We start from the raw sequence: 27,663 nt of genomic DNA on the forward strand, positions 1-27,663 counted from the left end.
AGTCCGATGTCAGAAAAAGTTAACAATTGCATTTCTTGTGGGAAGCAAATACCTCATAAGGACTTTCATTCTTATTGTATTCCTTGCCTAGGCCCAGACCACGACATCACAGGTTGTCGGTTTTGTGCTAGGTTTAATAAACAAACTATTAAATGTCGGTTTGATTTTGCCTGCCATTATTTTGGTAGGAAATTTAATTATATCATGCCGTCGGAGCAACCGACGACCAGAATGCATAAAAAACGCAAAGATAAGGACAGGCAGCCAGGACCCAAACCAGACTCCAAGTCCTCTGCTAGGCCAGTCGCTGGTTCTCCAGTTTTCAGTGAGGTGCCTACACAGCCCCTGATGACCGCTGATTTAGAACCCCAGGCGACATCCGATTCCCAAGTAGAGATTGCTAGGCCTCCACAACCTTTACCTTTAGGCCCTTCCGACTCTATGCCTGAAGAAGATTCCGGTGCAGTTGAAACGCCTTTAGTTGCAGAAGGTGTCTTCAGACCGACTACACTCACTATTAAATCCTATGCAAAGCTGAAAACTCTTTTAAAAACAAAGAAGACTGTACAGCAGTCTCCGGTACAAGGCCTCATGCCTAAGAAATAGATGCTTAAGATGGCTGAAGACTTAATTACCCTAATCAGGGATTCCCATCCCCCTCCTGATAAAAGGCCAAGACAGGAGGAGGACTACGCTTCCTCTGACCAGATTTTAATTTCCTTAAACTCTTCAGAGGAACAGAAATATTCCTTTCCCCCTTATGAAGACTCTGATGCTGAAGAGTCTATCCCTTCAGCATCTCCCCCAGAAGACTACTCTTTTGGGGAAACCTTACATACCACGAGGGAACATTTCCACTGGGAAGGCCAGGATTACACTGATTCTAAGAAAAGGCTCCGAAAGTTCCTTTTACTACCCCAGCACAGACCACTTGCTATTCCACCCGTGTTAGACATTGTGGATGATGTTTATTCAGATTCAGATTACCCCAGATTCACTACCTCCTGCACCAGCCAAACCAGACAGATACTGCAGAGTCCCTGACTCACACAAATTCCTATATAAAAGCCCTGTTGCTGACCCAGAAACCATTTCCCAGGGTCCCAAAGGGGTTAAGGCCTCTATAGCTAAAACTCCTGTGCCCTCTGAAAGGGATTCTAGAGCACTAGACAGATGGGGAAAGAAAGTATATACCTCAGCTACTCTAGCTATGAGGGCCTTAAATTGTCAGTTTCACATGCTGAAATATCAACAATATTTGATGTCTCAATTAAAAAAAAAAATGCTCACACATACAGAACAGCCTGATTACAAGGAAATGCAAGATTTGTTGCATGCAGCTGAACAAGTGGGAAAACATACTTTGCAATGTGGATTTGATTCATCGGAAGCTTCTTGTAGAGCAGCAGTGACAGGGTCTGTCATACGTAGGCATGCTTGGTTAAAAGAACAAACTTTACCTGATCATGTTAAAGCAAAGTTATTGGATTCACCTTTACAGCAGGATGTTTTATTTGGTGTAAAAGCACAAGAGGTTTTAAAGAAAATGGAGGATAAGGCAAAATCTATGCAGACAGTCAAGGATTTTTTACAGGTTCAACCCCCTCGTTTCAGCAGAAATTGACCAACCAAAAACTGGTCCTTTCCAGCTTCTGCCAGACCACAGAGGGGCAGATACAGATGCCCAAGGGGCAGAGGCCAGTCACAAGGCTCTTACCAGCCTCGACAATGGGGTGCCACAACCCAAAAAGGAGGAGAAGACAGGTCTCAAACTACCAGAAGACAAACACAATGACTTACCCCTCAGACTACCAAGCAAAACCCTCTTGGCAGCTCCCTTGGGGGGAAAATTAGCACTTTTTGCAGACAACTGGCACATCATCACAAAAGACAAATGGGTCCTAAATATTCTATTTCAAGGATACAGATTCCACTTTCACACTTTGCCAAGGATAAAAGGAATGCCAAACCTGCCACCAAATCAATGGGCAGAGGTTCAAAAGTAAATTTCAGCTCTCATGGACATGAGAGCCATTCAACAGGTTCCTACACAGGAGCAAGGACAAGGATTTTACTCAAGACTCTTTCTAGTTCCCCGAAAGGACAAAGCCTGGAGACCCATTCTGGAACTCTCAATTCTAAACACATATCTGGAAGTACCCAAATTCAAGATGCTAGCACTACAGCAACTTCTTCCCATGCTGGGCAAGAAGGCTTGGCTAGTAACGTTGGACCTCAAGGAGGCATACCTGCATGTCTCTATCAGACAAAATTGCAGAAGATACCTCCGATTTATAGCAGGTTCAACCCATTACCAATTCTCTGCACTGCCCTTTGGCTTATCTACTGTGCCCAGGGTCTTCACAAAATGCCTGGCACCAGTAATTGCATACTGCAGACAAAGAGGGATTCAAATATATCCATACCTGGACGACTGCCTTATTCAAGCAGAAAGCAAAGACATTCTATTAAAGCATCTGGCATTTGTCAAAAACCTACTAAGTTGCCTAGGGTACACAGTAAACGAAAAAAAAGTCAAAACTAGTGCCCTCACAAGACATAATATTCCTGGGTGCCAGCTTAAATACAATGACCCAGATGGCTTATCTCACGCCAGACAAGCAAGGACAACTGACTCAATATTTCAAAATGATGGCAACAAAGACCCAACTCCCTGCAAGAAAAATTCTGCAGGCCTTGGGATTCATGGCATCTTGCATGCTGCTAATACCATTTGCAAAACTGCATATGAGGAAATTACAATGTTATCTGAAAAGCGTATGGACTCAACACAGCCACAGCTTGGAAACAATAATTCCACTCATTCCCTGCCTTCAACAGGAGATTCTATGGTAGGCTCAGGCATGTCACCTCAACAAGGGTCAGCCTTTTACCTTACCCACAGCCAGGCAAACTAGAACAACAGATGCATCGGATTATGCCTGGGGAGCGCACATGGCAGGACAGTGTATTCAGGGCAAATGGTCTGCAGACCAAAGGCATCTACATATCAATCAAAAAGAGATGCTAGCTGTACAAAATGCCCTAACAGCTTTCAAGAACCTCCTACATCCAGAATAACTCCTAATAAAGACGGACAACACCACAGTGATGTGGTACATAAACAAGCAAGGGGGCACACACTCCTACCCCCTATGCAGACAAGCAATGACCTTGTGGAACACAGCACTGACCTACCAAGTTCAACTACAAGCACAATTCCTGCCAGGAAAGAAAAACACATTGGCAGACAATCTAAGCAGAAACATCATAGATCCTCACAAGTGGAAACTAGATCCACAAGTATTCACAATGATAACTCAAAAATGGGGGAGCCCAGACATAGATCTGTTTGCTTCCCCCCCAAAACTACCAACTATGGAAATTCTGCACAAGGACATACCACACACTAGCTTGGAAAGTGGACGCCCTCTCATTCAGTTGGAAAACATTGATAGTGTATGCCTTTCCTCCACTGCCTCTTCTGGCAAAGGTGCTGCTGAAAGCCAGATTAGAGAGGCCACAAATGATACTCATTGCTCCAGACTGGCCACGCCAACACTGGTATCCAATACAAAGGAACATGGCTCAAGGCCCACCATGGATTTTACCTCCAATTCCTCACCTGCTCACTCAGCAAAACAATCAGATTCTACACAGCCAGCTCAAGACTTTAAATCTGGCTGCATGGCAAATTGCCTAAACAACCAGTCAACACTTCTCTCTAAAGCTGTGATGGACATCATTCTGGAGGCCAGGAGGCCCAGCACCAGGAAAGTCTATTCAGACAAATGGAAAACATTCTGCGCCTGGAACCAGGCTAAAGGCCAAAATCCCCTTGTCCCAAATATTCCTCAGATTCTTCAATATTTAACTGAGATGTTGCACAAAGGACTTTCCTTCTCATCTATTAAAATCCACGCCTCAGCTATTTTAGCTCAATACAACACGGATCCTCCTATATTTTCACATCCATTACTAAGACAGTTCCTCAGAGGGGCTAAGAACATAAGACCACCCCGGAGAGCACCAACACCAACTTGGGATCTCAACTTTGTTTTGGAAAAGCTTACACTACTGCCCTTTGAACTAGCTTTTACAGCTGATCTACAGTTCCTATCATGGAAAACTGCCCTGCTGCTAGCAATAACTTCAACACGAAGAGTCTCAGAGCTACAGGCCCTAATGGCAGTGGAGCCTTTCATAATTTTTCATCAAGACAGAGTCTCTTTACGAACTAACCCTTCCTTTATGCCAAAGGTGGTATCCAGTGTGGTCCTAAACCAAACCATTCATTTGCCCACCTATTATCCAAACCCCAGAACAAAGGGGAAAGGCTCCTACACTCTTTGGACATTCACAGGCAATTACGTTACTACTTGGATAAAACTAAGACTTTCAGAAAATCGGACCAGCTCTTTGTATCCTATGCTGCAGGATCACAAGGAAAGGCTATCTCCAAACAGACCATTTCAAAATGGATAGGACATTGTATCCATTTCTGCTACACACACCATGGGAAACCTGTGCCTGATAACATCAGGCTCCATTCCACCAGGGCTACAGCAACATCAACAGCCTTCTTCAGAGGGGTACCAACCAAGGATATTTTGGAGGCTGCAACTTGGAGTTCAGTGCACACCTTCACCAAGCACTATCACTTACCTCTATACTCTAAAACCAGAGCTGGCTTTGCTACTGCAGTTCTGCAGGGCCTACTAGCCTCTCCAAACCCTGTTTAGTTCCACCACCCATCCTTAGCTTTGGGATTCAACCCAAGTGTGATGACTGCAGCAGTGTAATACGATGAACATAGTACAGTTTTTGTACCTGCCATAAATGTAGATGTTCGAGTCTTCACACTGCTGCAGTCCAGGTTATCCTCCCTCCATCCCCTCTGACCTAGCTGAACATTACTATACCTTTTCTATCCTGTACAACCTTTGTGGTGTATTTGTTTGCAACTGAAGGTATTCCCTTTATTCCTTTTACATGTTTTATTAGCAACATGTATTGCCTACCTACTTGGGGGCACCTGATATCTGGGGCAAGAAAAATTGAAGAAAATGGCATCAGATGCCTCTTATATACCCCTGGTGCTCTGACGTCAGGGAAGAAGCGACAGCAACCGACGCCAGACCAAGACTTTGGAACTCTGGCCGACTGCGGGACCGCCTGATGGCAGGATAACCCAAGTGTGATGAGTGCAGCAGTGTGAACACCCGAACATCTACATTTATGGTAGGTACAAAACTGTACTTTTCTGCCTGATAGGGATTTGGATGCATTACTGTACTGAAGGCATTTTAGTACTTGTAGTATCATTCTTGATAATATTATATAGACAGTAATAAAATCAGTTAAAGACAGACAACTGCATTAATTTCTTCACTGATTTGGATGAAGTACTCCACTGAAAGAACAACTTCAGTCCTTCTGTTATTATTCTGTATAAATATTCTTGCAGTTTTATATATATATATATATATATATATATATATATATATATATATATATATATATATATATATATATATATATATATTAATGAAATCAGTTAAAGATAGAAAACAGCATTTATTAATTGACATTTCTGTTTTTTTTAATGGCACAAGTTTTATTTATACTTATCAGCAGCCTCAACTATTCTGGTAAGTCTCCTACGTTGTTGACTGCTGTAGTTTATTTCCTCTTCTGCTAGACAGTGAAGATGTAAGAGCATTGTTTTTTAACTGTATCTCATCCTTTTTCCCTTATTTCTGATATCACTAGCAGTACTCAGCAAGGCATTTCAGTTACTGTTGCAATTGCTCGGTGTATCTGTTTATTTCTTCACACTTTTATTGACATCTGAGTTCTCACATTAAGACAATATTTCCTTTAGTGCAAGTTGAAATAGTTGGAATGCATCAGCCTTCAAAGTGATACATTTTTATATGTGTGCACAACTTGCCTGTTTGGGGCAGGGCTGTTTAGAATTTTGCCATACCCTTTGTGCAGATTCTACTTTCAACTATTTTGGTATAGCTAACTTGCAGTTTTATGTAACAGTGAATGTTCTTTTTTTTTTTTTTTTTTCAGGCAGAGATAAAAGATGTACACACACACATAAACTAAAATATAACAATTAAAAGGACATTTTCACTTCCATTCAGTTCACCTTCATTAGACAAAACATACTTACTGTTTCAGATGGATGCAGTAAATATAATTCAGGACAATAATGTGTGTGCTTTTTTAATTTTCTACTTAATAAGAGGATTGTTTAAAATGTATACAGAAGTAATACAACTGGTATTTTCTCACTAAACTATGGGCTGGTCATTTACGTAATAGTGCAATCCCCCTCTCACCCCCTTACCTAACTACCACTCTTGACTGTGGTGTGGTGCCTCACTGTGTTCAACCATCTTGTACAAACAGTTAATAGTTTGGAAGAAATTACTGTCTTATACAATTTTATACTAATACATATTTTCTGGCCTACACAAACAAAATCCTTCCTTTACTAAAATTGTCTACATGTCGGTCATTTACTTAGGTAATAACTACTGTAAATTAAATTGTGTGGCAATAAAAATATTTTTGTTTGTGTATAAATACATACATTTATATAAATGAAAAAAAATCGTAAGTGTAGTTATGCAGACATGCATTTGTATTTTATATATATATATATATATATATATATATATATATATATGTATATATATATATATATATATATATGTATATATATATATATATATATATATATATATATATATATATATATATATATATATGGGTCCCCTTCACGTGATCGACTTTTTAGAAAGTCGACTTTCATATGGCCGAGACCATATGATCGACTTTCGAAAAGCCGATCACGGGGAACCGCTATTTCCATACAGTGCAGAATGGGAAAATTTCCTCTTCCGCACTGTAGTGTGATCTCGGAGTTGGTATATTTAAGTTACGGGGGTGTGGGGGTGCAACGGGGCTTGCCCCCCTGTCAACAGTTGAAAGGTAAGTTTTCGGTGTGTGTTATGTGTTTATTTTACATGGTCGGCTTTTCGAAAATCAATCATATGGTCTTGGCCATATGAAAATCGACTTTCTGAAGAGTCAACCATGTAAAGTAGACCTATATATATATTTATATATATATATATATATATATATATATATATATATATATATATATGCATACTTATGTATATTTCTTTACTCATTAATATGCATTTGTATTTATACATAAAATTATGCCATCACATAAACATTTCATATTTGTGTGTAGCTGCAGTTCTGTGCACAGCTATGTTTAAACTTTCTTTGTAGTATAACAAATAGATACATATTTGGTGTTACATATTTCTTCTAGGAAATACCTTCAGTTACCTTTTTTAAACATATATTTAATATGACAAAAAATACTTAATATAGAAGCTGACATTCTTACTGTCACATGAAGTACCCAGTCAGCCAGCTGGTTGGGCCTATGATTCTCTAGGTCATTGTACCTCTGTCTGTAGTGGGGGCAAGAGCCAGGGATTCCTGTCAGGGATGAAATCCAGATATCTTATTTTTCAAGTCAGACTCTTTTGCTCATGAATCCCTAAGATAGTAGAGCATTATCTTGATCTCCTTGTCGCACCAGCTTGGAGGATGGCCCAGTGCCTTTCACAGCTGCTGCCATAATTAGAAATGCTGATACCAGAATAAATAAAGTATAAGCAGGGATGTGCTTCACAGGTTTAGAACCCCTCCCTCTAGGGTGTGACATCACCTTAACCAAACCAAGTTAACCATCAGGGACATTAGACCTGGTACTGTTATTATTGGCAAGCTGGTTTAACCAAAGATATTTTATCAACAACATGTTTTTTTAAAGGAATGCATTCACATCTCATTTATATGATAGATAAAAGTCATTAATGAAATCATCAGTTTTATCTTACTTACACCTGCTACTGTGGCTGTCCCTTGCTTTTGCTACCTTTTTGGAGCATTATAGCTGAATGTCAGGAAGGAATAATTTCTTTATACATTCCTCATATAGTATAGCCCCCATATATTTTTTTGTGTGGTGTGTGTTTTGCAGAAATAAATATTCCTGTGTGTGTCAGTATCAACTTTTACTAAATGTTGAGTGCTTTGAGGTGATAAGGTATGCCAGATACTGTTGGGTGATTATGCACGGATTATACTTGAGCAAGTTCACCTCCATGACTTCATTTTGCTTTTTCTAAACATTGTCACCTTAAAGAATAACTGAAGTTATCCACGTGTACCTGTGGCATTCTGGGGATTGCTGTGTTCCTGCTATGGACTCTACCTCAATTCTATCATGTTCACGTGAACCCAAGGCCCCATTCATGACTGGCAGAGACATAGTTACACAGATAAGTTGTCTTACATGTTTGTGTATAACTGCAATCAAAAGAGGTGAGAGTAAAAAAGGCCTAATTTGCATACAGAATATGTAAATAACCCTGAACTTACACAAATATGTTTAATACTGCCATATAAACTTATGATTACTTAAGTTAGGCAACAAATGGCTTAGGAAGCAACAGACTTCTTAAAATAAAGAAAAACAATAGAAATATTGCTAAATAATATGAAACATTTGAAAATTATGTAAGATTATTGGGGGGAAATTTAATAAAGCCTACATTGTTTTTCTCCATGTAGGCATCGCACCACGCTGCTAACACTGGCATGAACATATTTAGATTCAGTAAGCGCTGCTGAGCGGCAGGCACAGGCGCGCCAACATGGAATCTTCCATGGCATGCAAATCACCTCATAAGCAGGTGACTTTTATGCAAATGAGGCCAGTAGAGTGATTCAGCAAGCAGGTAGGCAGCTTTGCAGATGCCGTTTCAATATCTGTAGTGTACAAAAGGGGCTGTAAAAAAATATAGGTAAATAGAAATGGCATAGCACTCATAGCTATGAGCAAAACTATCCTCTGTGTGTACTTAAAGTTACAATAAATATATTAAACATGCCTTATTTAAAAAAACTTGGAAAAATCAAATATTAATATCATGAGATAGAAATGTATTAGAGGACCTTCTGTGCAGTGTCTACCATGGTTCATTGGCACTGTTGCTAACGTAGAAGGGCTTGGAAGCATGTAGTATCCGGGTTGTGAGCATGGATCCCTATGCAAATTAGGTGGAATTACTGAATGGCATAATGGGGTAACTGTGTCCGCTATCCTCTCTGTGTAGGCAGAGAACCATGTTGATGTCCATAGAGGAGGTAGCTGACATCAGGAGAGGGTGTGTCCAATAAGTTCTAAGCTCATTGGAACTTAGCTGCGCCTGTTTGTGTGGCACGCCTCCATGCTGAGCATGAAAGACTGAGGGGGGGGGTGTGCACTGACGCCTAAGCTTCGTTTACCTATGGGGCGCGTGTTTCTGCGTGGCGCACCACTCTGCTGAAAGTGGAAGTTTGGGGGTGTGTGCACTAACTGCTAAGCAGTGCTTACCCATGGAGTGCACATTTGCGAGGTCTTCCACAGTGCTCAGAGTATCTAAAAGGCCAATGATGTATTAATTAGTATTGATCCTTGCTTAACTTCAACTAGGGCCATTAAATGATATCAATGATATATTAGGCAGGTGCAATGCATTAGAGGTAGCCAATCACACAGGGACCACCTACAGCAGAGCACTATAAAGTATGCATACACCCTACAGTTTGATTTTTCCCCATACTCTGTACCATTTGAGTACAGACCTGTGAATTTTAATAGACAGAATGCTAGGGGCTACTGCAGGTCTGCTACATCTGTATGTGTTAGATGCTGAAGTCAATGCTGCTGCTGACAATAGGCCTAGACAGAGAAGGAGAAGAGTGTTCAGGCCCAAGATAACCTTCCAGGAGTTACATGAGCTGGAGATTGTAGAGGACTACAGGGTGGACAGTGACATACTGCAAGAACTCACTGAGCTCTGCCACTCTCAACTCAGGCCCAGAGCCAACAGAGGGGAACCCATCATAGTGGAAACAAAGGTTTGTGTAGCCCTTAGGATAATAGCTACAGGTACCTTCGAAAGATCAACTGGGGATATGATGGGGTCTCACAGGCATCAGCATCCAGGGTAGTCCACCAGTTCCTGGATGCTATACTACCACATGCCAGTGAACACATTTATTTTCTCCTCACCTCTGAGGTGAGGACCAGCAATATGCAACACATCTATCATGTAGCACACTACCCTGAGGTACTGGGTGCCATAGACTGCACTCATACCCATCAAGGCACCACCAGGTGAGGGGGTAGAATCTACGTCAACCACAAGTGGTACAACTCCATCAACTGCCTGGTCATGTGGAATGCCCAGGGCATTATCATAAGTATGTGTGCTGACAACTCTGGCAGCTGTCATGACTTCCATATCAGACATGCATCACAGCTGTACCAGATGTTCGCTAGGTGAGACATCCCACACGACCATTTAGTGGGGGATGCTGGCTATGCACTGGAACCATGGATGATGACACTCATCAGAAATGCACACAGACACCCATGGAAGAATGCCATAATGAGGCACATACACAAACTAGGAACATTATAGAGCATGTGTTTGGGTTGCTAAAGTCACATTTCCAGTACCTCAATATATCGGGTGGAGCCCTGCAGTATTCTCCAGCCACATGTGCACATATGTTCACAGTATGTGTCATGCTACACAATATGATCCTGTGGAAGCAGCTGCAGCAGGATCATCATAGGGAAGGGATACACAGCCCCCCACCAGTGCCTAGGTCACCACAGCCACACTCGCAGGAGGATTTGGAGGAGGAGCCCCCTGATTATGTCCTTGCAGGCAGAAATAGGTGTGCCCAGTATGCTCTGGCATTGGCTAAGAGACAGCACATAGCACATTTACTGACAATCTAGGACCCAGGGACTGACACATTACTCCCGTTCACATACATATATTAAAATAGCTGATGCCAGGCAGCCCACACAACTTGTACCTATCCATGTATTTGCTGTGTACCATTTGCATCACACAAAGTCAGCCCTGAACTACAGTTCTGTCAACTTCTGCATTCCCAAGGTATGTCTAAACCTACACACCAATTGTAAGGATTACTGTAATAAGGTATCATATGTATGGATCTACTCCTGTTATGCAGAGAAATATAGTGGGCTGTTTGGTCTGAGTTAACATCCACATGGGATAAGCGATGCCCAGTCCAATAGTATGTGTTCCTTAATTTTCACTAGGCCTCATGGTTGGTATGTTCATGACATCAGGAAAGCGAGATGTTAAAAAGTGGGCACACATGATATTTAGACTACTGTCTACCTAGGGTGATCATGTGCTGTTGTTACCCTAACCCCAACACAGCTGTGTACGCATAAAACTGTGTTAACAGAAAATCAGCTTTGGTATAGCAGTGGACCAGCCAATCTCAGGTCTGTAACATAAATAGTGCTCACACATTGTATGTCTCTCTTCATGCAGGATAACAATGTACATATACATGCTGTTGATTGTGTGATGGATGATCCCTCTCTATCTAGTGACCTGTGTGGCTCAGTGGACTAGGGAAGCTAGCATGGGTGATGGTATTGATGGCTCTAATCTTGAATTACTCACATCTTTTGCATGTGAGGTAGTACTATGTTGCTTTAAACAGATTGTCATACCTCCCAAGCTCTTAGTGCAAGAAATCTGGACAAAGCCAGAAAGACTGGGGTACAAAGGCCCAAACATAGGGACAGAGTTTAAATATTGGTCGCATAAACCTTGCAGAAAGTAAAGGTGTTGCAGTAGTACATATACTCTGATGGTTATAAACGATGACACACAATTGTTTGTCTGTAGTTAGTAGAATGTATTGATGTCAACATTCGATAAAGCAGCAGAACACCAGAAATGTATGAGGAACAGACCAAACATATGAGGCAAAACTCTGGACATTCTGTGAAAATCAGGACAGTTGAGAGGTATGCAGACTATCAGTCTGGTGGTGATGTAATATTAACAACCCATATTTTGTGCAGCAGACAGCTGGGGAATGTTGTGGACATTTTGAGTGAAGTGCAGTACTGCAGAAATGGGGGGGATGTTAATGTCTGTAACATACAAAATCCCAGACTGGAATATAGGTAGGTGTGGCCTGGAGTCATATTATAAGTACTGACAATCCCACTTGGCATGCCCATACAGTTAGTAAAAATGAGCACAGTTCTATTGGCCCTTCATTGAAATGACCTATTATGTATAAATGTCTATGCATACAGACATATACGTATACATATCTGTCTGTCAGTATTTGTCTCTCACATGCATAGTATATATTTTGCTATGTAGTATCAAATATATGTATGTATATATATATTCTTCTTCTTCTTTCGGCTTTTCCTGGTTAGGGGTCGCCACAGCGGATCACCTTGTCCGCACATTGAATGGCAGTGGAGTTTTACGGTGTCGAGTTGCCAGCCCGGCACCCAACCTTCCACAGAAGGCACACTCACACGCACACCTAGGGCCAATTTAGAGTGTCCAATCCACCTGCAGCATGTCTTTGGGATGTGGGAGGAAACCGGAGCACCCGGAGGAAACCCACGCGACCACAGGGAGGACATGCAGACTCCGCACAGAAGGCACCCCAGCTGAGGATCGAACCGGAGAACCTCTTGCTGTGAGGCAGCAATGCTAACCACTACACCACCGTGGCCGCCCTATGTATGTATATATATATATATATATATATATATATATATATATATATATATATATTAAATGATATCTAGACTCCCCCCATATAGCTACAGAACACATATACATACACACGTGCATGCGCACACACACACACACACACACACACACACACACACACACACACACACACACACACACACAGCTACATTTATATATACATCCCTGTTATATACAGATATATATGTGTGGATGTCTGCATTGTCCAACATACCCTAATAATGGGGAGTAAATGCACTATCACACAGCCATAATGTTGCTCAACAGTACATAATCCACTTACCTACAGACACCTATGTCTGCTGGATGTCACCACGTAGACAGACACAGGTGAGCAGGTGGTGTAATGTATAATGGTGTCAATACACGTATGGAAAGGGCACATTGTCCTTGCCCACAGTGTTGTCTATCTAACTGCAAGCAGCCACAAATGGTCATACTGGTAATTGTGCACCTATAGCTAGGATAACATATCTCACTGCTAGGATACTAGATACACATAACAGTACAAGCCAATATCACTCTGCAGGCCACAGATGATGTTCAACAGAAGCCTGGTTTGTGTTATACACAAGTACTGTGGCTGCAATCACATATATAATAGACCTAACCTGTGGCACATACGACACATACTGTGATATATAATGCATAAGCCTAGATAGGTAGGGGTTCTAAGCCCACTTGGTGTGTGTGTGTGTGTGTGTGTGTGTGTGTGTGTGTGTGTGTGTGTGTGTGTGTGTGTGTGTGTGTGTGTGTGTGTGTGTGTGTGTGTGTGTGTGTGTGTGTGTGTATGTCTACCCCTGCAAAACAACTGCTATGCTCTCATGGGCTGTCCACCTGCAATGTTTATGCCATAATCTGCTGCTGGCTTCCACACTGCTCTATTCTACATGGCCTGATGATGTCAGCCACCTTAAGGCTATCACTGACATTATAGTAGCAAGACTTAAGATGTAGCACATGGGATAAATACTGTGATCTATAGTGTCCAATACTATATATGTTGGGCTTTTAATTTCACTCCAGGCTACTTGGTGCATATTTGTGTGTATGTATACCCCTGCAAAATAACTGGCATGCCCTCATGGGCTATCCACCTGCAATGGATATGCACTTTCTTGGCCCGTAACTTGTTGCTGGCTTCCACACTGCCCTAAGTATGAAATTCAGGACAAGCCTATTTATGTAAACAACCTGACTAGAATTTATTCTGCAAACAGTACAAGATATGATTATTACTTATACAATGCCTTATGACAACACTTCACAGGAATCAGTGAGCACTCAGGCATGGCTTTTATAAACAATAATATGAGTAACTGTTCTGAAATAAATAATAAAAAAAATGAAGTTGAGAAGAGATTCCAAATGAACAGTGACACATGTGCCACACAACACAGCACATGGATATCACTGCATGTATCAGTTACACTCTATGTTTTCTTACATGAAAGGAAATAGTAAGTTGAATGTCATGCTCCATAGTTCTGGCTAGATGCTGCCTCTCCACTTGCACAGTCATATGTCATGAATGGGCCTGCTGCATGGTGTCCCTTACCACTGCTGCTTGCTGGTCATTGTTAGTCATAGTGGGACTGGAACTGGGAGCTGCAGTAATAGCATGGGTCACTTCACCAAGGGACTAGTGCCTGATCAAAATGAGAAATACGACAAACTAAAAAAAAACAAAGCCAAACCACAGTTTCATCCCACAAGCTTCACACTATATACAATTCCGATCTCCAAAAGTGAAATAACTGATAAACTATTAAATTCCCAAAAAATAAAACTTAACCAGACGTAACTTTAGTGATTTTGTCTTTTATTAAAAACTTCTTCAGAAAAACAACTTAAAAACTGGACAAATATTCATTTCTACTTATATAACACACAAAATCAATACGTAACAGCCAAGCCCCTAAAAGTAACCAATCAAAACTAAGCCATGGTTTCACTCATGAATTCTTAAACTTGCATGGCTGATTATCTAGAATACAAACACTTCCCCTTAAAATACAAAACCTGTAAATAAATCTATGGTGCTAAATTGTAACAAAAAATAACTTTTAATTCCTAATCAATGATTTTAATTTCAAATTAGGGAGAATAGAAATCATATCATTAAGGCCAGGCCACACTAATGCATTTAAAACACTAGCCAATACAACTCTTGCTTTTCTAATAAAAGTGGCCATGCCCCCCTCTCGTTTTCTGAACTTTTTCAACAACAAAATATTTAAAAGTATAATTAGAGAATTATTTTAAATGTTGGTCCAAAGCATTAGTGACACGCATATTTCTAATTACTCAATTATGCTCCAATATCCTATCCCTAAACTTTCATTGGGTTTTCCCAATACAGAACATGCGATAGATGTCACAGTGGGCCACATAAATAACTCCCTTTGTGAAGCAATCATACCTCTCATGTACACAAAGCCACACATTATTAATAAAAAAAATGTGATCCCTCTAAAATAAACCCACAAATAGAACAATGCCCACACTTTACTATTTTGCCATTACTGTTCATACTTTTCACCTGCTGGGCATTTAAACTTTCAAAAAAATTTTAAATTACAGCCAGTCTTATAAACAAAATATGGTTTATCCCCCACATTTTGTCCTATATTTTGATCTTCTTTTTATACCACCCAATTCTCTTCAACTATTTGCCTAATCGGAAAACTGTCAGAACTAAATACTGAAATAAATGCATTTTTTTCAGGCCCCATATATTGATTATCACAACCTCCCAAACCTGGATATTCACTGGGCAATACCTGTCTCAACTGCTTCTGATTATTAAAAAATCTCACTTTTTAACTGTAAAATGGGTTTATAAAATTTACGTTCCCTTTTGTTTACAACTTCTAACATTAATCACTAACAAAGGTCGGGGGTATTTCCTAGCTAAAAACATGGCCTTTATTTTGTCACACTCTTCTACAAAATCTTCAGAGGATGAAACCATCCAAGCAGCTGTAACAAACTGTCCCTTTACCGCTGCCTGATCACATTGTGCAGAATGCATGAGACAGTAAACATCCTGCATGCAGTATTTGGATCATACAGAAGGGCACCCCAAGGATCATCAGGGGATCTAAAGTGACTCAAGAGTCCAAAGTCCCTCTTGATGATAATACAGGTCTGGGACAGAGCTGGGTTGTGGTTTTCTTCAGCTGCTCTACTTGGATTTCTCAGTGATAACATGAGCCATGGTTCCAGTGGATATCCAGCATCATCAAAAAAAAAAAATGGGGGGGGGGCAGGTGGGACAAAACAAAGAGAAAGTAGTTTAGAATTAAATAAAATAGAAAAAAAAGAAAAATATATATTTTTCCACTTATTAGCAATATGACCACTGGGCATCCTACCATTCAGTAAGAGACAGTAGAGTAAGCTAGTGTGCCAGATATGTGAATCGTGTGCACTGCCTGATCTTCTTCTTTCAGCTTTTCCCAGTTAGGTATCACCACAGCGGATCACCTGTCTGCTCATGATTGGCAATGGAGTTTTACAGTGTCAAGTTGCCAGCCCGGCACCCAACCTTCCCCAGAAGGTACACACACACACACACACACACACACACACACACACACACACACACACACACACACACACACACACACACACACACACACTCACATCTAGGGCCAATTTAGAGTGTCCAATCCACCTACAGCATGTCTTTGAGATGTGGGAGGAAACTGGAGCACCCGAAGGAAACCCACGTGACAACAGGGAGGACATGCAAACTCCACACAGAAGGCACCTCAGCTGAGGATCGAACTGGAGAACCTCTTGCTGTGAGGCAACAATGGTAACTGCTGCACCACTGTGGCTGCCCTAACTGGACAAAAATGTTGGTGATACACCCCCATTCATCACCCACTACCAGGCAATTGATGGAATTGTAGCACTTCCTATTGTGGTATTGCTCCTTTCTGAACCAGAAGGGGTCCTAGTTGCAACATTGGTTCAATCTAGTGCACTGAGTACCTCAGGGGGAAACATGGTATCCCATAAAAGGCATCCTTAGCCCTGACTCAGTCCTGAGGTGACACTGGGAAGTAGATGTATTGATCCACATGTGCCAAAAGTGCATCTAGGAAATGCAAAAGTATCTTCGAGGCAGAATCTTATAAGATTCCCAGTGTGTCCTTGTTCTGTCTCATGGAAAGTCCCTGTAGCAAGGATAGTGAGAGCTATACATACCTTTATATCCACAGGGAAAAGAAGGCCACACATCCCCCCAGAACCCCTGTGGAGTCCATAAACAGTAAGACCATTACAATATCCCTTGTCTACTCTCAGCCTATCAAATATCTCCTGATTGTCAAAATAGTAGTGAGCTATTGTCTGGCTATATCTCAACCTTCTTGGCAAGTCAGTGCTGCTGAGTGCAAGTGGTTTTGACTCAGCCATGGCAAGCAGTTCACAGCCTCCACAGCTCCACAGCATGGTCTGCAAGGCTATGGAGCGCATCATCATGGAACTCATTAACAAAGAAATTGGGAACCTCCAAACACTTGACCCGACCCAGTTCGGCTTTGTTAAGGGCAGATCATGCCTACTAAACCTGTTTGACTTCTTCAAGACAGTCACCAAAGTTCACATAGCCTACCTTGACCTCAACAAGGCTTTCAACACCATTCCCCACTCGGGTATTACAGAAAAACTCACTAGCCTGAACATAAACCCCTACGTCATGAGATGAGTTGCCAACTGGCTTACAGACAGAACTCGCACGGTAAGAATAGCGGGCTCCAGGTCTGACTCTAAACCAGTTACAAGTGGTGTCCTGCAAAGCTCGGTCCTGGGTCCCCTACTGTTTGGCATATACTTCTCAGAAGTACAGGAAAACACAGGAGAATTATGGCTAACCAAGTTCGCCGATGACTGCAAACTGGGAGCCATAATTGACTCTCCGGCTAACACGGACATCGTCCAAAAGGGCCTTACTGAGATGGACAGCTGGTGTCAAAGTCATGGCCTCAAGCTAAATGCCAAAAAATGCAAAGTCAGCCCATTTGGGAAAAACAAAACACCCACGAATTACCACATAGGTGGCAACCCTTTAATACAGAAGAGGTAATAAGAGATCTGGGGACCCAGGTAGATAGTAATCTCTCCTTTGACAATTATATTGTCAAAGTAGTTAGGAAATCCTTCTATGTGGCCCATCTAATTACTAAAGGGTTCACATCTAGAAATAAAGAGGTTATAGTGCCCCTCTACTCGTAAATCATTAGACCCATCATAGTGTACAATGCCCCATTTGGGATGTACCTCATAAGACACTTTCAAAAGCTGGAAAGACCACAAAAGTACCTAACCAAAAGAATTACAAGAGCATTACTGGCCTCAAACATATGTCCTATGCAGCCTGACTGAAAAAAATCCGGCTGTACTCAGTGGCATATCGCTTACTCAGAGGTGATCTCTGCCTGACTTACAAAGCCATGTCCAACTCAGAATTGATAGACATGCTCCACCTAAACAAATCCAAGTCACTGCGAGCCACATGCTCTAGTGAGCTAAATCTTACCACGTCAATAAATAGAACATGCTGCAGGGATAGATTCCTGTCACAGAGACTCCCCATGCTTTGGAACAAAATTCCAAATTACATCAGGCAGAGCCCCTCACTAACACTCTTCAAGAGAAACCTTGACAAGTGGATGGGTAACAGAAAATACACCCCTGGGATCACTTCATTGGCTCTGCTTGACAGAGGCTCAGTTAATTAATCAATGGGGCGGCGAAAGCAGACACACTCTGGCTAGGCTTATAAATGCCCTCAGGCAGATAGCCTAGTACCTACCTAAGAACCTATGAACCTATGAACAGTGGAATACTGCCAGGCTAGCAGCAAGTGACAGCATCAGCACAGACTGCAAAGTTGAGGGAATAGGTGTAACTCTGCCATTTATAATGAATCTGTGGACATTGCAGAAAAGAGTGAAACTTTGACTATGAATCTCAAGTAGGATGGAGAAGGCCTCCTTGGCATACACCATATTACATCATTTCTTATTTTCATCTCATTATTTATTCATTTACTTATGCATATTCGTGACCATCACATTAGTTTAAGTGGCGTCTATGAATAGCACCTTTGCTGCACTTATTCAGAGACCCAGTGAGCCTTTATGCATTCGTGTAAGGACTATGAATACCACCCTTATTTTTATTATTTTGCTTCAGTCTGGAACCATTGCCTTTGTTGTTTCAGTTTTCTTTCAGAAACATAATGAGCTAACCTAACCAGAATGAAGTGATGCTGTGCTGTTTTTGTATTAGCAGAGTATCTGTTAACTAAGATGATATTGATTTTGAAATTACCTTTTCAGGAAGGCACGGCAGAGTACATACTTCATTCATTATCTAATAACTGCTAATGAACATTAATGGCTGAATATGGGAAGCAGGAATGATTCTCTTTAGTTTAGATAACTACATATATCAGTTTGGGAGTGTTTACTTGTCAACTTAGAGAAGGAAAGATAGCAGCATAAGTAAATGGACTACACAAAAGCAATGTACAATTCTTGTGTCCGTATTTTAATACATTTTTTAGAAATAATAGAGTCATTGTAAATGCTGTTGCTACAGCTCTTCTGTCTATCTCTGTATCAGTCAATCTATCTGTATATCTATCTTTTTATCTGCATTATATCAACTTATATGGTTCGATGTCTCCAGGTTGGCACACTCATATACTATGGTGTCAGTATAAAACATGATTGCACCTTTGTGAGATCCCTTAAGTAAAAATTAAGTCCTGTTTACTACTTTTGGAATCTTTTAATTCTGTAATGCATCCTATGATCCTTTGTTACTAAAAAGGGATATTCCTGATCAGTGCACTTAGACAGTAAACACAAGCACTAAATATTGCTAATAATCAAGCCCCCCCCCCCCCCACACACACACACACACACACACACATGCACATATATACATATAGGCTAGGCTCATTAATGTAAGAAGCAGAAATCCAACCAATTGTTTGTTAAAGCAGTGATCATTCCTGGAACTTAGAAAAATGTGAAGAAACTAGCAAGCAATCATATTCTTCTTTATACTTCAAATGTGATAATTGCTACATGCTATATCTTAAGTTATTACATATGTTTGTACTTGTCTTTGTATTTATTTTGAAACTTTTCAGATGCTAGTGTTAAATATGAAAGCTGTTACTGTAAAATACGAAAGCTTTGTCTGAATTGTTACTTATGCCTGTACTTGGATATCTTCTCCCCAGGCCTCCACTGAAAATGGGTTCTGCTGACCCAGTTGGGCTATCCCAGTAAACAAATGTCAAATAAATAAATATATATATATATATATATATATATATATATATATATATATATATATATGTGTGTGTGTGTGTGTGTGTGTGTGTGTATGTGTATATATATATATATATATATATATATATATATATATGTATATATAAATATTTATATATATATATATATATATATATATATATATATATATATATATATAGATAGATAGATAGATAGTGACATAGATATAGATATATACATTTATACACACGCCCATATATGTTAACAGGGTAAGATCCCACGATACACAATCCTTTTTTGGGGATGATCTGGGACTCAAACCCAGGCCAGCTATAGGATATATGTTATGCAGCACATAGTTTTAAACCTTTGCATTAAACTTATTCCATAAGTGGAGTCTGTAAAGGAGCATAGTTGTCTAGAATTCTGTGACAAGACAGGAAACAATTCAGAAAAATACGACCACATTTTGTTCTTGCTGTCCTTTACAGCATATTACTGACAGAAATTGGGATGCAGTTTACATTCTGGATGACAGCATTATGTGGGTATATTACCAGAGTCAGAAGCAGGGCCCAGGTAATCTAACTCCACTTTTGTTACTAAAACATGAAATCAGTTAAGCTAGCTGAACTGGTGGGAAGGTTGCAGATTGATACCATGTGTCTTCCACTGTCTTACCAAGAGAAGAGGAAGAAAGAGTGAATAAAAGTAAGGAGGTGGGATAGGGGAAGATGGTATTACTGCTAGAGATTTTAATCAACAAAGAACACACTGTGATATACCAAGTTCCTGGTTAAGGAGGGAGTGAGAGCTCATTGAGGTCTTGGGCCATGATTAGCTCATCCAGCTTGTGCAGGGCTGTACTAGAAAGGATGCCATTCTGAAGGTGGCCCTAAGTGCAACATAGAGAGTCATAGATGTCTAAGTGTAGAAGCAACTTTAATTAGTGATGTTCATGCCACTGAATGTTTTAGAGTGCAGGAAAGAATGAAAATAAAGTGAAATCTGATGCTGTAGCATTTTAAAAAAGAGTGGGTTTTACTTTGCTTGAAGGAAAGGATAAAAGGTAAATAGTAAATCTGGGAACAAACTGAGGGAATAGAAAACTATGGATATTTGTCTGTGATGGAAAACTCAGGACTAAGAGCATGGGTTTGACAAAGAGGTAAAAAGGCAAACAGTAGAAAAAGAATAGCTACATAAAATGTGATAGTAGCAATTACAGCAAATGGCAGGAAATAGAAGAGGTAGGAAAAGGAGTCCAAATTCAGAATGGTGATGAGAGCAGCAAAGGAGCACATTGAAAGAGAGCGATGGCAAAAGTGGTTGGGAAGGGTAACAGCATGGGCTTTTTCAGGTATGTAGCAAAAAGGAGGAAGATAGGACAGACACGGGGAGGCTGAACAAAGCAAGGAATGGAAGCAAAATAAAAAAACTTGGAAAAACAGAGGCACTGAATAAACACTTTGTTTCCTCCTTCAAATAAGGGGAGAGTGAAATGCTGAGAATGGTTAAATCAAAATGGACACAGCAGTGCTCAAACACCAGAATAGAAAGAATGGAGAAAGAGCAGGAATGGAAACTGACTGGTATAGGGAATATGAATAACATGGACCAAGTGGAAAGGTAGCTGCCAGATAACTTGGAAACCTAACTTGTGGGCTAGCAGATCCCCTGATGGAGATTATCAGCAAAACACTGTTCACTATTCACTTTTACAGTGAACAGTGTTTTTGTTCACTTTTACAGTGAACAGTGAACAAAACACTGTTCACTGTAAAAGTGCCTGATGTGGGAAAGCAACAGGTGTCTTTTATGGACAAGCAGAAAATCTTGAGAGCTTAATTTCTATTAACTTAGCACCAGTAGTAGAGAAACTCTTTGATAGAATTCTAAGGGAAAGGGTTATTAATTTCCTAGTGTCTATCAGTTTCCAGGATAAATCAAATGGGGTCTTAGTGAGAATTAACTGTCTATCAAACTTTATCTAGCTTTGTAACTATATTACTGCTGAACTTGACAGAAAAGTACTGTTAAATGGTAGAATCTGGACTTCATCATTGCCATTAACTCAATCCCACATAGGAGGTTACTAGAATGATCTGAGGTTACGGGTAACTAAAGAACTGGATTGCTGCATTTTTTTCTCAAAATGTTTTTTTATTTTTCAAATACATTTGACTGACGTCTATAGTATTTATACATAACATCTTAAATAACTATGTACACTATTTACATTAGCCTGACACTATAACAAATCTTAAACACAACAAAAATATGTAACTACTGAAAAAAAGACTCAAGGCAAGGTTCATCCAAGGTATATCCACAGTTTATCCACAAAAAATCAGGACAGGTTTATACAATGAAGGTTAGTGCTTTTGTCCAAACCAAATGAAAGAACTTCATCAGACAGTTACAAACCATAAAAGGCCAGTATAAATAATTCAAACAAAATGACATCACTTCCCCTAATAACAATTTAAAGACATATTCTCCCCATTGACAATTTATGTACTTCACTATTATGATAAATAAAATTAACTTTTACAACTTATCACACATATTTTTAAAATGTACAAACACATGTACTGAACACATTTGATGCACTTAAAAAATGATGACTAATAATAATAACTAATAATATCCAGGTCTCTGAACCACTTAGATGCAATGAAAGACTGCAGTCTATCAATAACAGTAGTAATAATAATGTTAATACTCACCGGCCTGTTCAACCTTCGAATAACCATCTACAAGAACAGGTTTTTCACCAAGAGGTGAACTCCAAGAACTCTTCAAAATCGCAATGTTCCCGGAATCAGAGGAACAAAGGTTGAAGCAACAGGAGGAAGAGATGAGTGACTTTTTTCTGGGCCACTCTCCTACCAAGTTGACTATATTAAAGAACTCAAAAGGTGACTTTAACATTTACAATTTTTCATCTATCACCATAGAACCAGTCTTGGTAGAACTACTGGCTAAGGGTAACACCTTTGTACCTAGCAAAAATATGAACATTACTAGAGCATTGATGGACTTGAAATGCTTTGTTAGGAAGTTAAATCTTTCCTTCCTTTTAGGTAACAATGATTTTTTTCATTCTAAATTTAAACCTTTAAGCACTTTTAACCCACCTTTACACCCTTTCCTACGATTGTTTGAAAATGTTTGTGAATTAGACATCAGACATATTCCATACACTCGTAACTATGCCAACAATTCTCGACCTTGTAATGTGAGTCACGAACAAACACAAGCGTTGAATTTGATGAGATCCTCTATGGTACAGAGTATTAAACCTGACAAGGGAGGTGGTTTGGTCATCCTCAATACAACCGATTACAACACTAGGATGGAACTAGTGTTAGACAACCCAGCTTACTCTAAGGTATCGCTAAACGAATACAACATAGCTCTGTCTAGAGTTAAAAACTATTTTAGGGACTTATTTATTGAGGCTAAAATTGACTTAGATACATTCAACTATATTAACATCCCTTTTCCAAAGTTACCAATAATGTTTGGAATCCCTAAAATTCACAAAGACATGTTGAACCCACCAATGAGATCTCTCATTGATGGTAGAGCGTCAATAACGTACCCTTGTGCCAAGGTAGTTGACTTTATACTTCAAAAATATCTGAAACAGATTCCACAAGTCTGCAAAGACTCCTGGTCATTTTTGGAGAGCCTCAACAACCTGTCTATTGACCGTGACGTTAACTTTTTTTGCCATCGACATGGTCGATTTATACACCTCTATTCCACACATGGAAGCAGTTGAATGGGTGTCTTTAATGTTGAAAGAAAAAAAATGCTTCAACTAACGAGATTGATTTGGTTTCTGAACTTATAGACATTATTTTGACAAACAATTTTTTTACATTTAATGGCCAGTACTACTTACAGAAACATGGGGTAGCTATGGGCTCCCCATGTGGGGTGAGCCTAGCGAACCTTTTCGTAGCCTATTGGGAAAACAGTTCATTTTTGACAAGCCAGAAATATCAAACTCTCTTGTGTATTACACAAGATTTTTAGATGACATTTTTATCATCTTTAAAGGAGACAGTCATGCAGCAGACAGACTTATTGAATATTTTAATTCTACGACTACATTTTTCCAATTTACACATAAATTTGATACATCTAGTATTGATTACCTGGATGTCAAATTAACTAAAGTCCCCGTCAACAATAAGTTGTGTTCTACTATTTACAGGAAACCAGCATATTGTAACTCTTTCCTGCACTACTCTAGTGCACACCCTTTTAAACAGAAATGTTCCATCATTAAGGGCCAACTGGTCAGGGCAGCTAGGATGTGTTCTACAGAAGCAGACTTTTTGGTAGAATGTCAATCACTGGAGAATATGTTTGTGAATAGAGGGTACCCTACTCACCTTGTCCAAGACCTAATAGTAGAAGTGAAAAACAAACGTAGGTTAGGTTTGTTTAACCCCATTTTAAATTATAAGCTGACCAATGATGAGGTGAACATTGATGTAGTTGACATGAACAACCATACTCTACTAACACATTGAACAGTACTTTGCACCTTAATAGTAATGTTCTAGTAGTGAGTCAAGGTGCCACTAGCTATCTTTACAAGTCCTGTTTTATTACAACCTTCAATAATGACAGTGACCAAATTAAGTTTACTTTACATAAGAACTGGTACCTGTTGTACAAAGACAACTTGTTGATGGAGAGAATTGGACCCCGTCCGACTATTATCTATAGGAGAGGTGCCAACTTAAAAAGTCTCCTTGAAGGTAAAAAACTCAGGGTTAACAATAGAATATGTGGCTCCTTTTCCTGTGGAGCTTGTAGGATGTGTAAACATGTAAAAACTAGTAGTACTTTTGAAATAGCAGGTAGAAAATACACTATTGTACATAAACTTGATTGTAACTCTAAGAATATCATCTACTTGGCTGTGTATAAAAATTGTAACGCGTTCTATGTGGGAAAAACTGACCGCAAATTTCGTGATAGAATTTACAAACATATTTATGCAGTCTCTAAGAATAAGAGTGAAAATGCTTTAGCCAAGCGCATTAATATAAAACCTGGTCACTCCTTTCAATTTCTAGCTATTGACCAGTTAATGTATGATATTAGAGGGGGACCAACTTCAACACTATTGGAATGCCGTGAACTTGAATGGCAGTTGACATTAAACGCATTCTCTCATCCTGGTCTTAATGACAACTGTAATATAACCTGTTTATTGAAACTAAAGAGTTGTATGAGGCATTAAATCCAGACAATCATGACCTTATAGTCTTGTACACTGTTTTACAGTACTCTTTCTTGGGTAGATAATAGCATGTTTTATACACTTTGGGCTCATTTAAGACTACTGTTATAAACTATGACTCCTGTTTTACTATTAGTTGACAGTAAACATTTTATGGACAATTGTTCTGATATCTGAAACAAAGTGTATACTTTGTTTCCTTTCATTGAACATTGGATTTGCTTTGTTAACATTTTGCTAGCTGGTGCTGCTTTAAATGCTATTGCCTTCTTAACTAAAAGAGATCAGTTGATTGGCTAGCACTACTCATTACTTTTAAGCGGATTTTTTAAAGCCTTAACATTGTTATGTTTCTAATTTCTGATGAAGTTACTCTCCTTAGAGTGACGAAAACGTGTTTTGTTTTTAAATAAACCCTGTATACGTTAAAACTACAGTATCTTGTGGCTTACAGTCATTCGTGAACAGCTGCTTGGTTTCCTTTTTTCGAGTAACTGAGTGTGTTTTAAAGTTTTTTTCCCATTATTTAATAATGATATAGGTCTATATGAGGTACAGAGGTTTGGGGATTTGTTTTCCTTTAGGATTGGTGTGTTGTTTGTTATTTGTCTTTCGGCTTTTTCCCGGTAAGGGGTCGCCATAGCGGAACTCTGGTCCGCTAATGATTGGCAGTTAATTTTTTTACGAAATGCTGAGGTGCCAGCTCGACGCCCAACCTTCAATGAAGGCATGCCCATTTATGCCTGCATGTCTTTGGAACTCTACCCAACTGCGGGGATGACAGGCAGACTCCACACAGAAGGCACTCCCAAGCCAAGATTAAGGAATATCTCCAAGAGGGTGGTGTTAAAGCTTGTGACTGAATTTCTAATAGATTTTTATGGAAGAGGGGTAGTATCTTTGAAGGAAAAAATTTATATATTTCCATAATTATGCCATCTATACCTGGAGCTTTATTATTTTTACCATTGTTTATTGTATCTGTAATGTCTTTGTACAATATGGCTGCTTACAGATCTAGTTTTATTTTTTCTGTTTTTTTTTTTATATTAGAACATTTTTCATCTAGATTTAATTGATTGATATGTATATTTTCTTTTTGGAAATGTTCCATATAGTGATTTCTATAGGTATCAAGAATGTCACCTATATCTGAGACATTATTCTCTTTCTTTCCATGGAAGATACTTTTTAATGTTATTAGCTTTTGATTATATTTTGATCCTTGTGGATAAATTATGTAGATATTTGGGAGAAGTGGCCATGGTATTAATTTTTAGCTTTTCTAAAGCAAAACAAGTTTTATGTGTCAGAATTTTGTTGTATTTATTGTTTAATGCTTCTACTTTCTTTTTCATATCCAAATGATTTGGATTTTTTTCAGCTTTTACTGACAAAAGTTTGGATTCTATATCTAATAATTCAGAATCCCATTCTCTGATTTTTTTATGCCAAGTTAGGGTTTTACTATATGTAAGCTTTTAATGAGTCCCATATCATTATTTTATTTATCTCTGTTGTGTAATTAATATCTAAGAAGAACTGTAATTCAGATAATAACCAGGGTTTGAACTCTTTAATTTTAGTTATATATGTTGGAATTCTGAAGTTAAAGATTAATGGTTTATACCCATTTTGAAGTTTTAGTATCAATGAATTGTGGTCTGAAAAGGGGCAGGGAGTGATTGAGAAATTAATGATTTTAGAGTGTAAGCCATGGGAAGCAAATATTTTATCTATTCTAATTTGGGTACCAAATCTATGATCTTGATGGGAAAACAACAAAGATTTATCTTCTTTAAAGATGAAAGTATCTACAAGATGAAATGATTCTACCCACTTGTTTAAAGCTTTTGTTACAGCAGATGTACGCAGCGATCTTTTATTTGTAGTTTCAGAAATATCAAATATACAGTCAAAATTTCCTCCTAATATTAAGTTGCCTTTATAATTATTGGAAATGAAATCCAAGTGTTTTTTTAACAGTTCCTGTTCCAATGCCTGGGAACCAGCATAGATTGGCTAGGGTCCATATTCTGTTATTATATTTAACTATTACTAATGCCATAAGGCCTTCTTTGTTTTCATATTTATAAATGATTTCTGGGTTAATCACATTTGTTTTCCATAAAATTGGTACCCCTTTTGTCTCTGTCTTGTAAGTGGATTGCACCAATATAATATATTCCTTAGGATTCCATTTGCAATTGTCATTTGTTTTGAAATGAGTTTCTTGAAGGAAGACAATTTGTGCTTTGTTCAGTTTTAAATATGTCAGTAGATTTGATCACTTGCTAGGATTGTTTCAGCCATTTGTATTTAAAGATAATAAAGTTAA

The sequence above is a fragment of the Protopterus annectens genome, chromosome 11.part0 (genome assembly GCF_019279795.1).
Source record: "Protopterus annectens isolate FY-2018-M chromosome 11.part0, PAN1.0, whole genome shotgun sequence".
Lineage (NCBI taxonomy): Eukaryota > Metazoa > Chordata > Ceratodontiformes > Protopteridae > Protopterus > Protopterus annectens.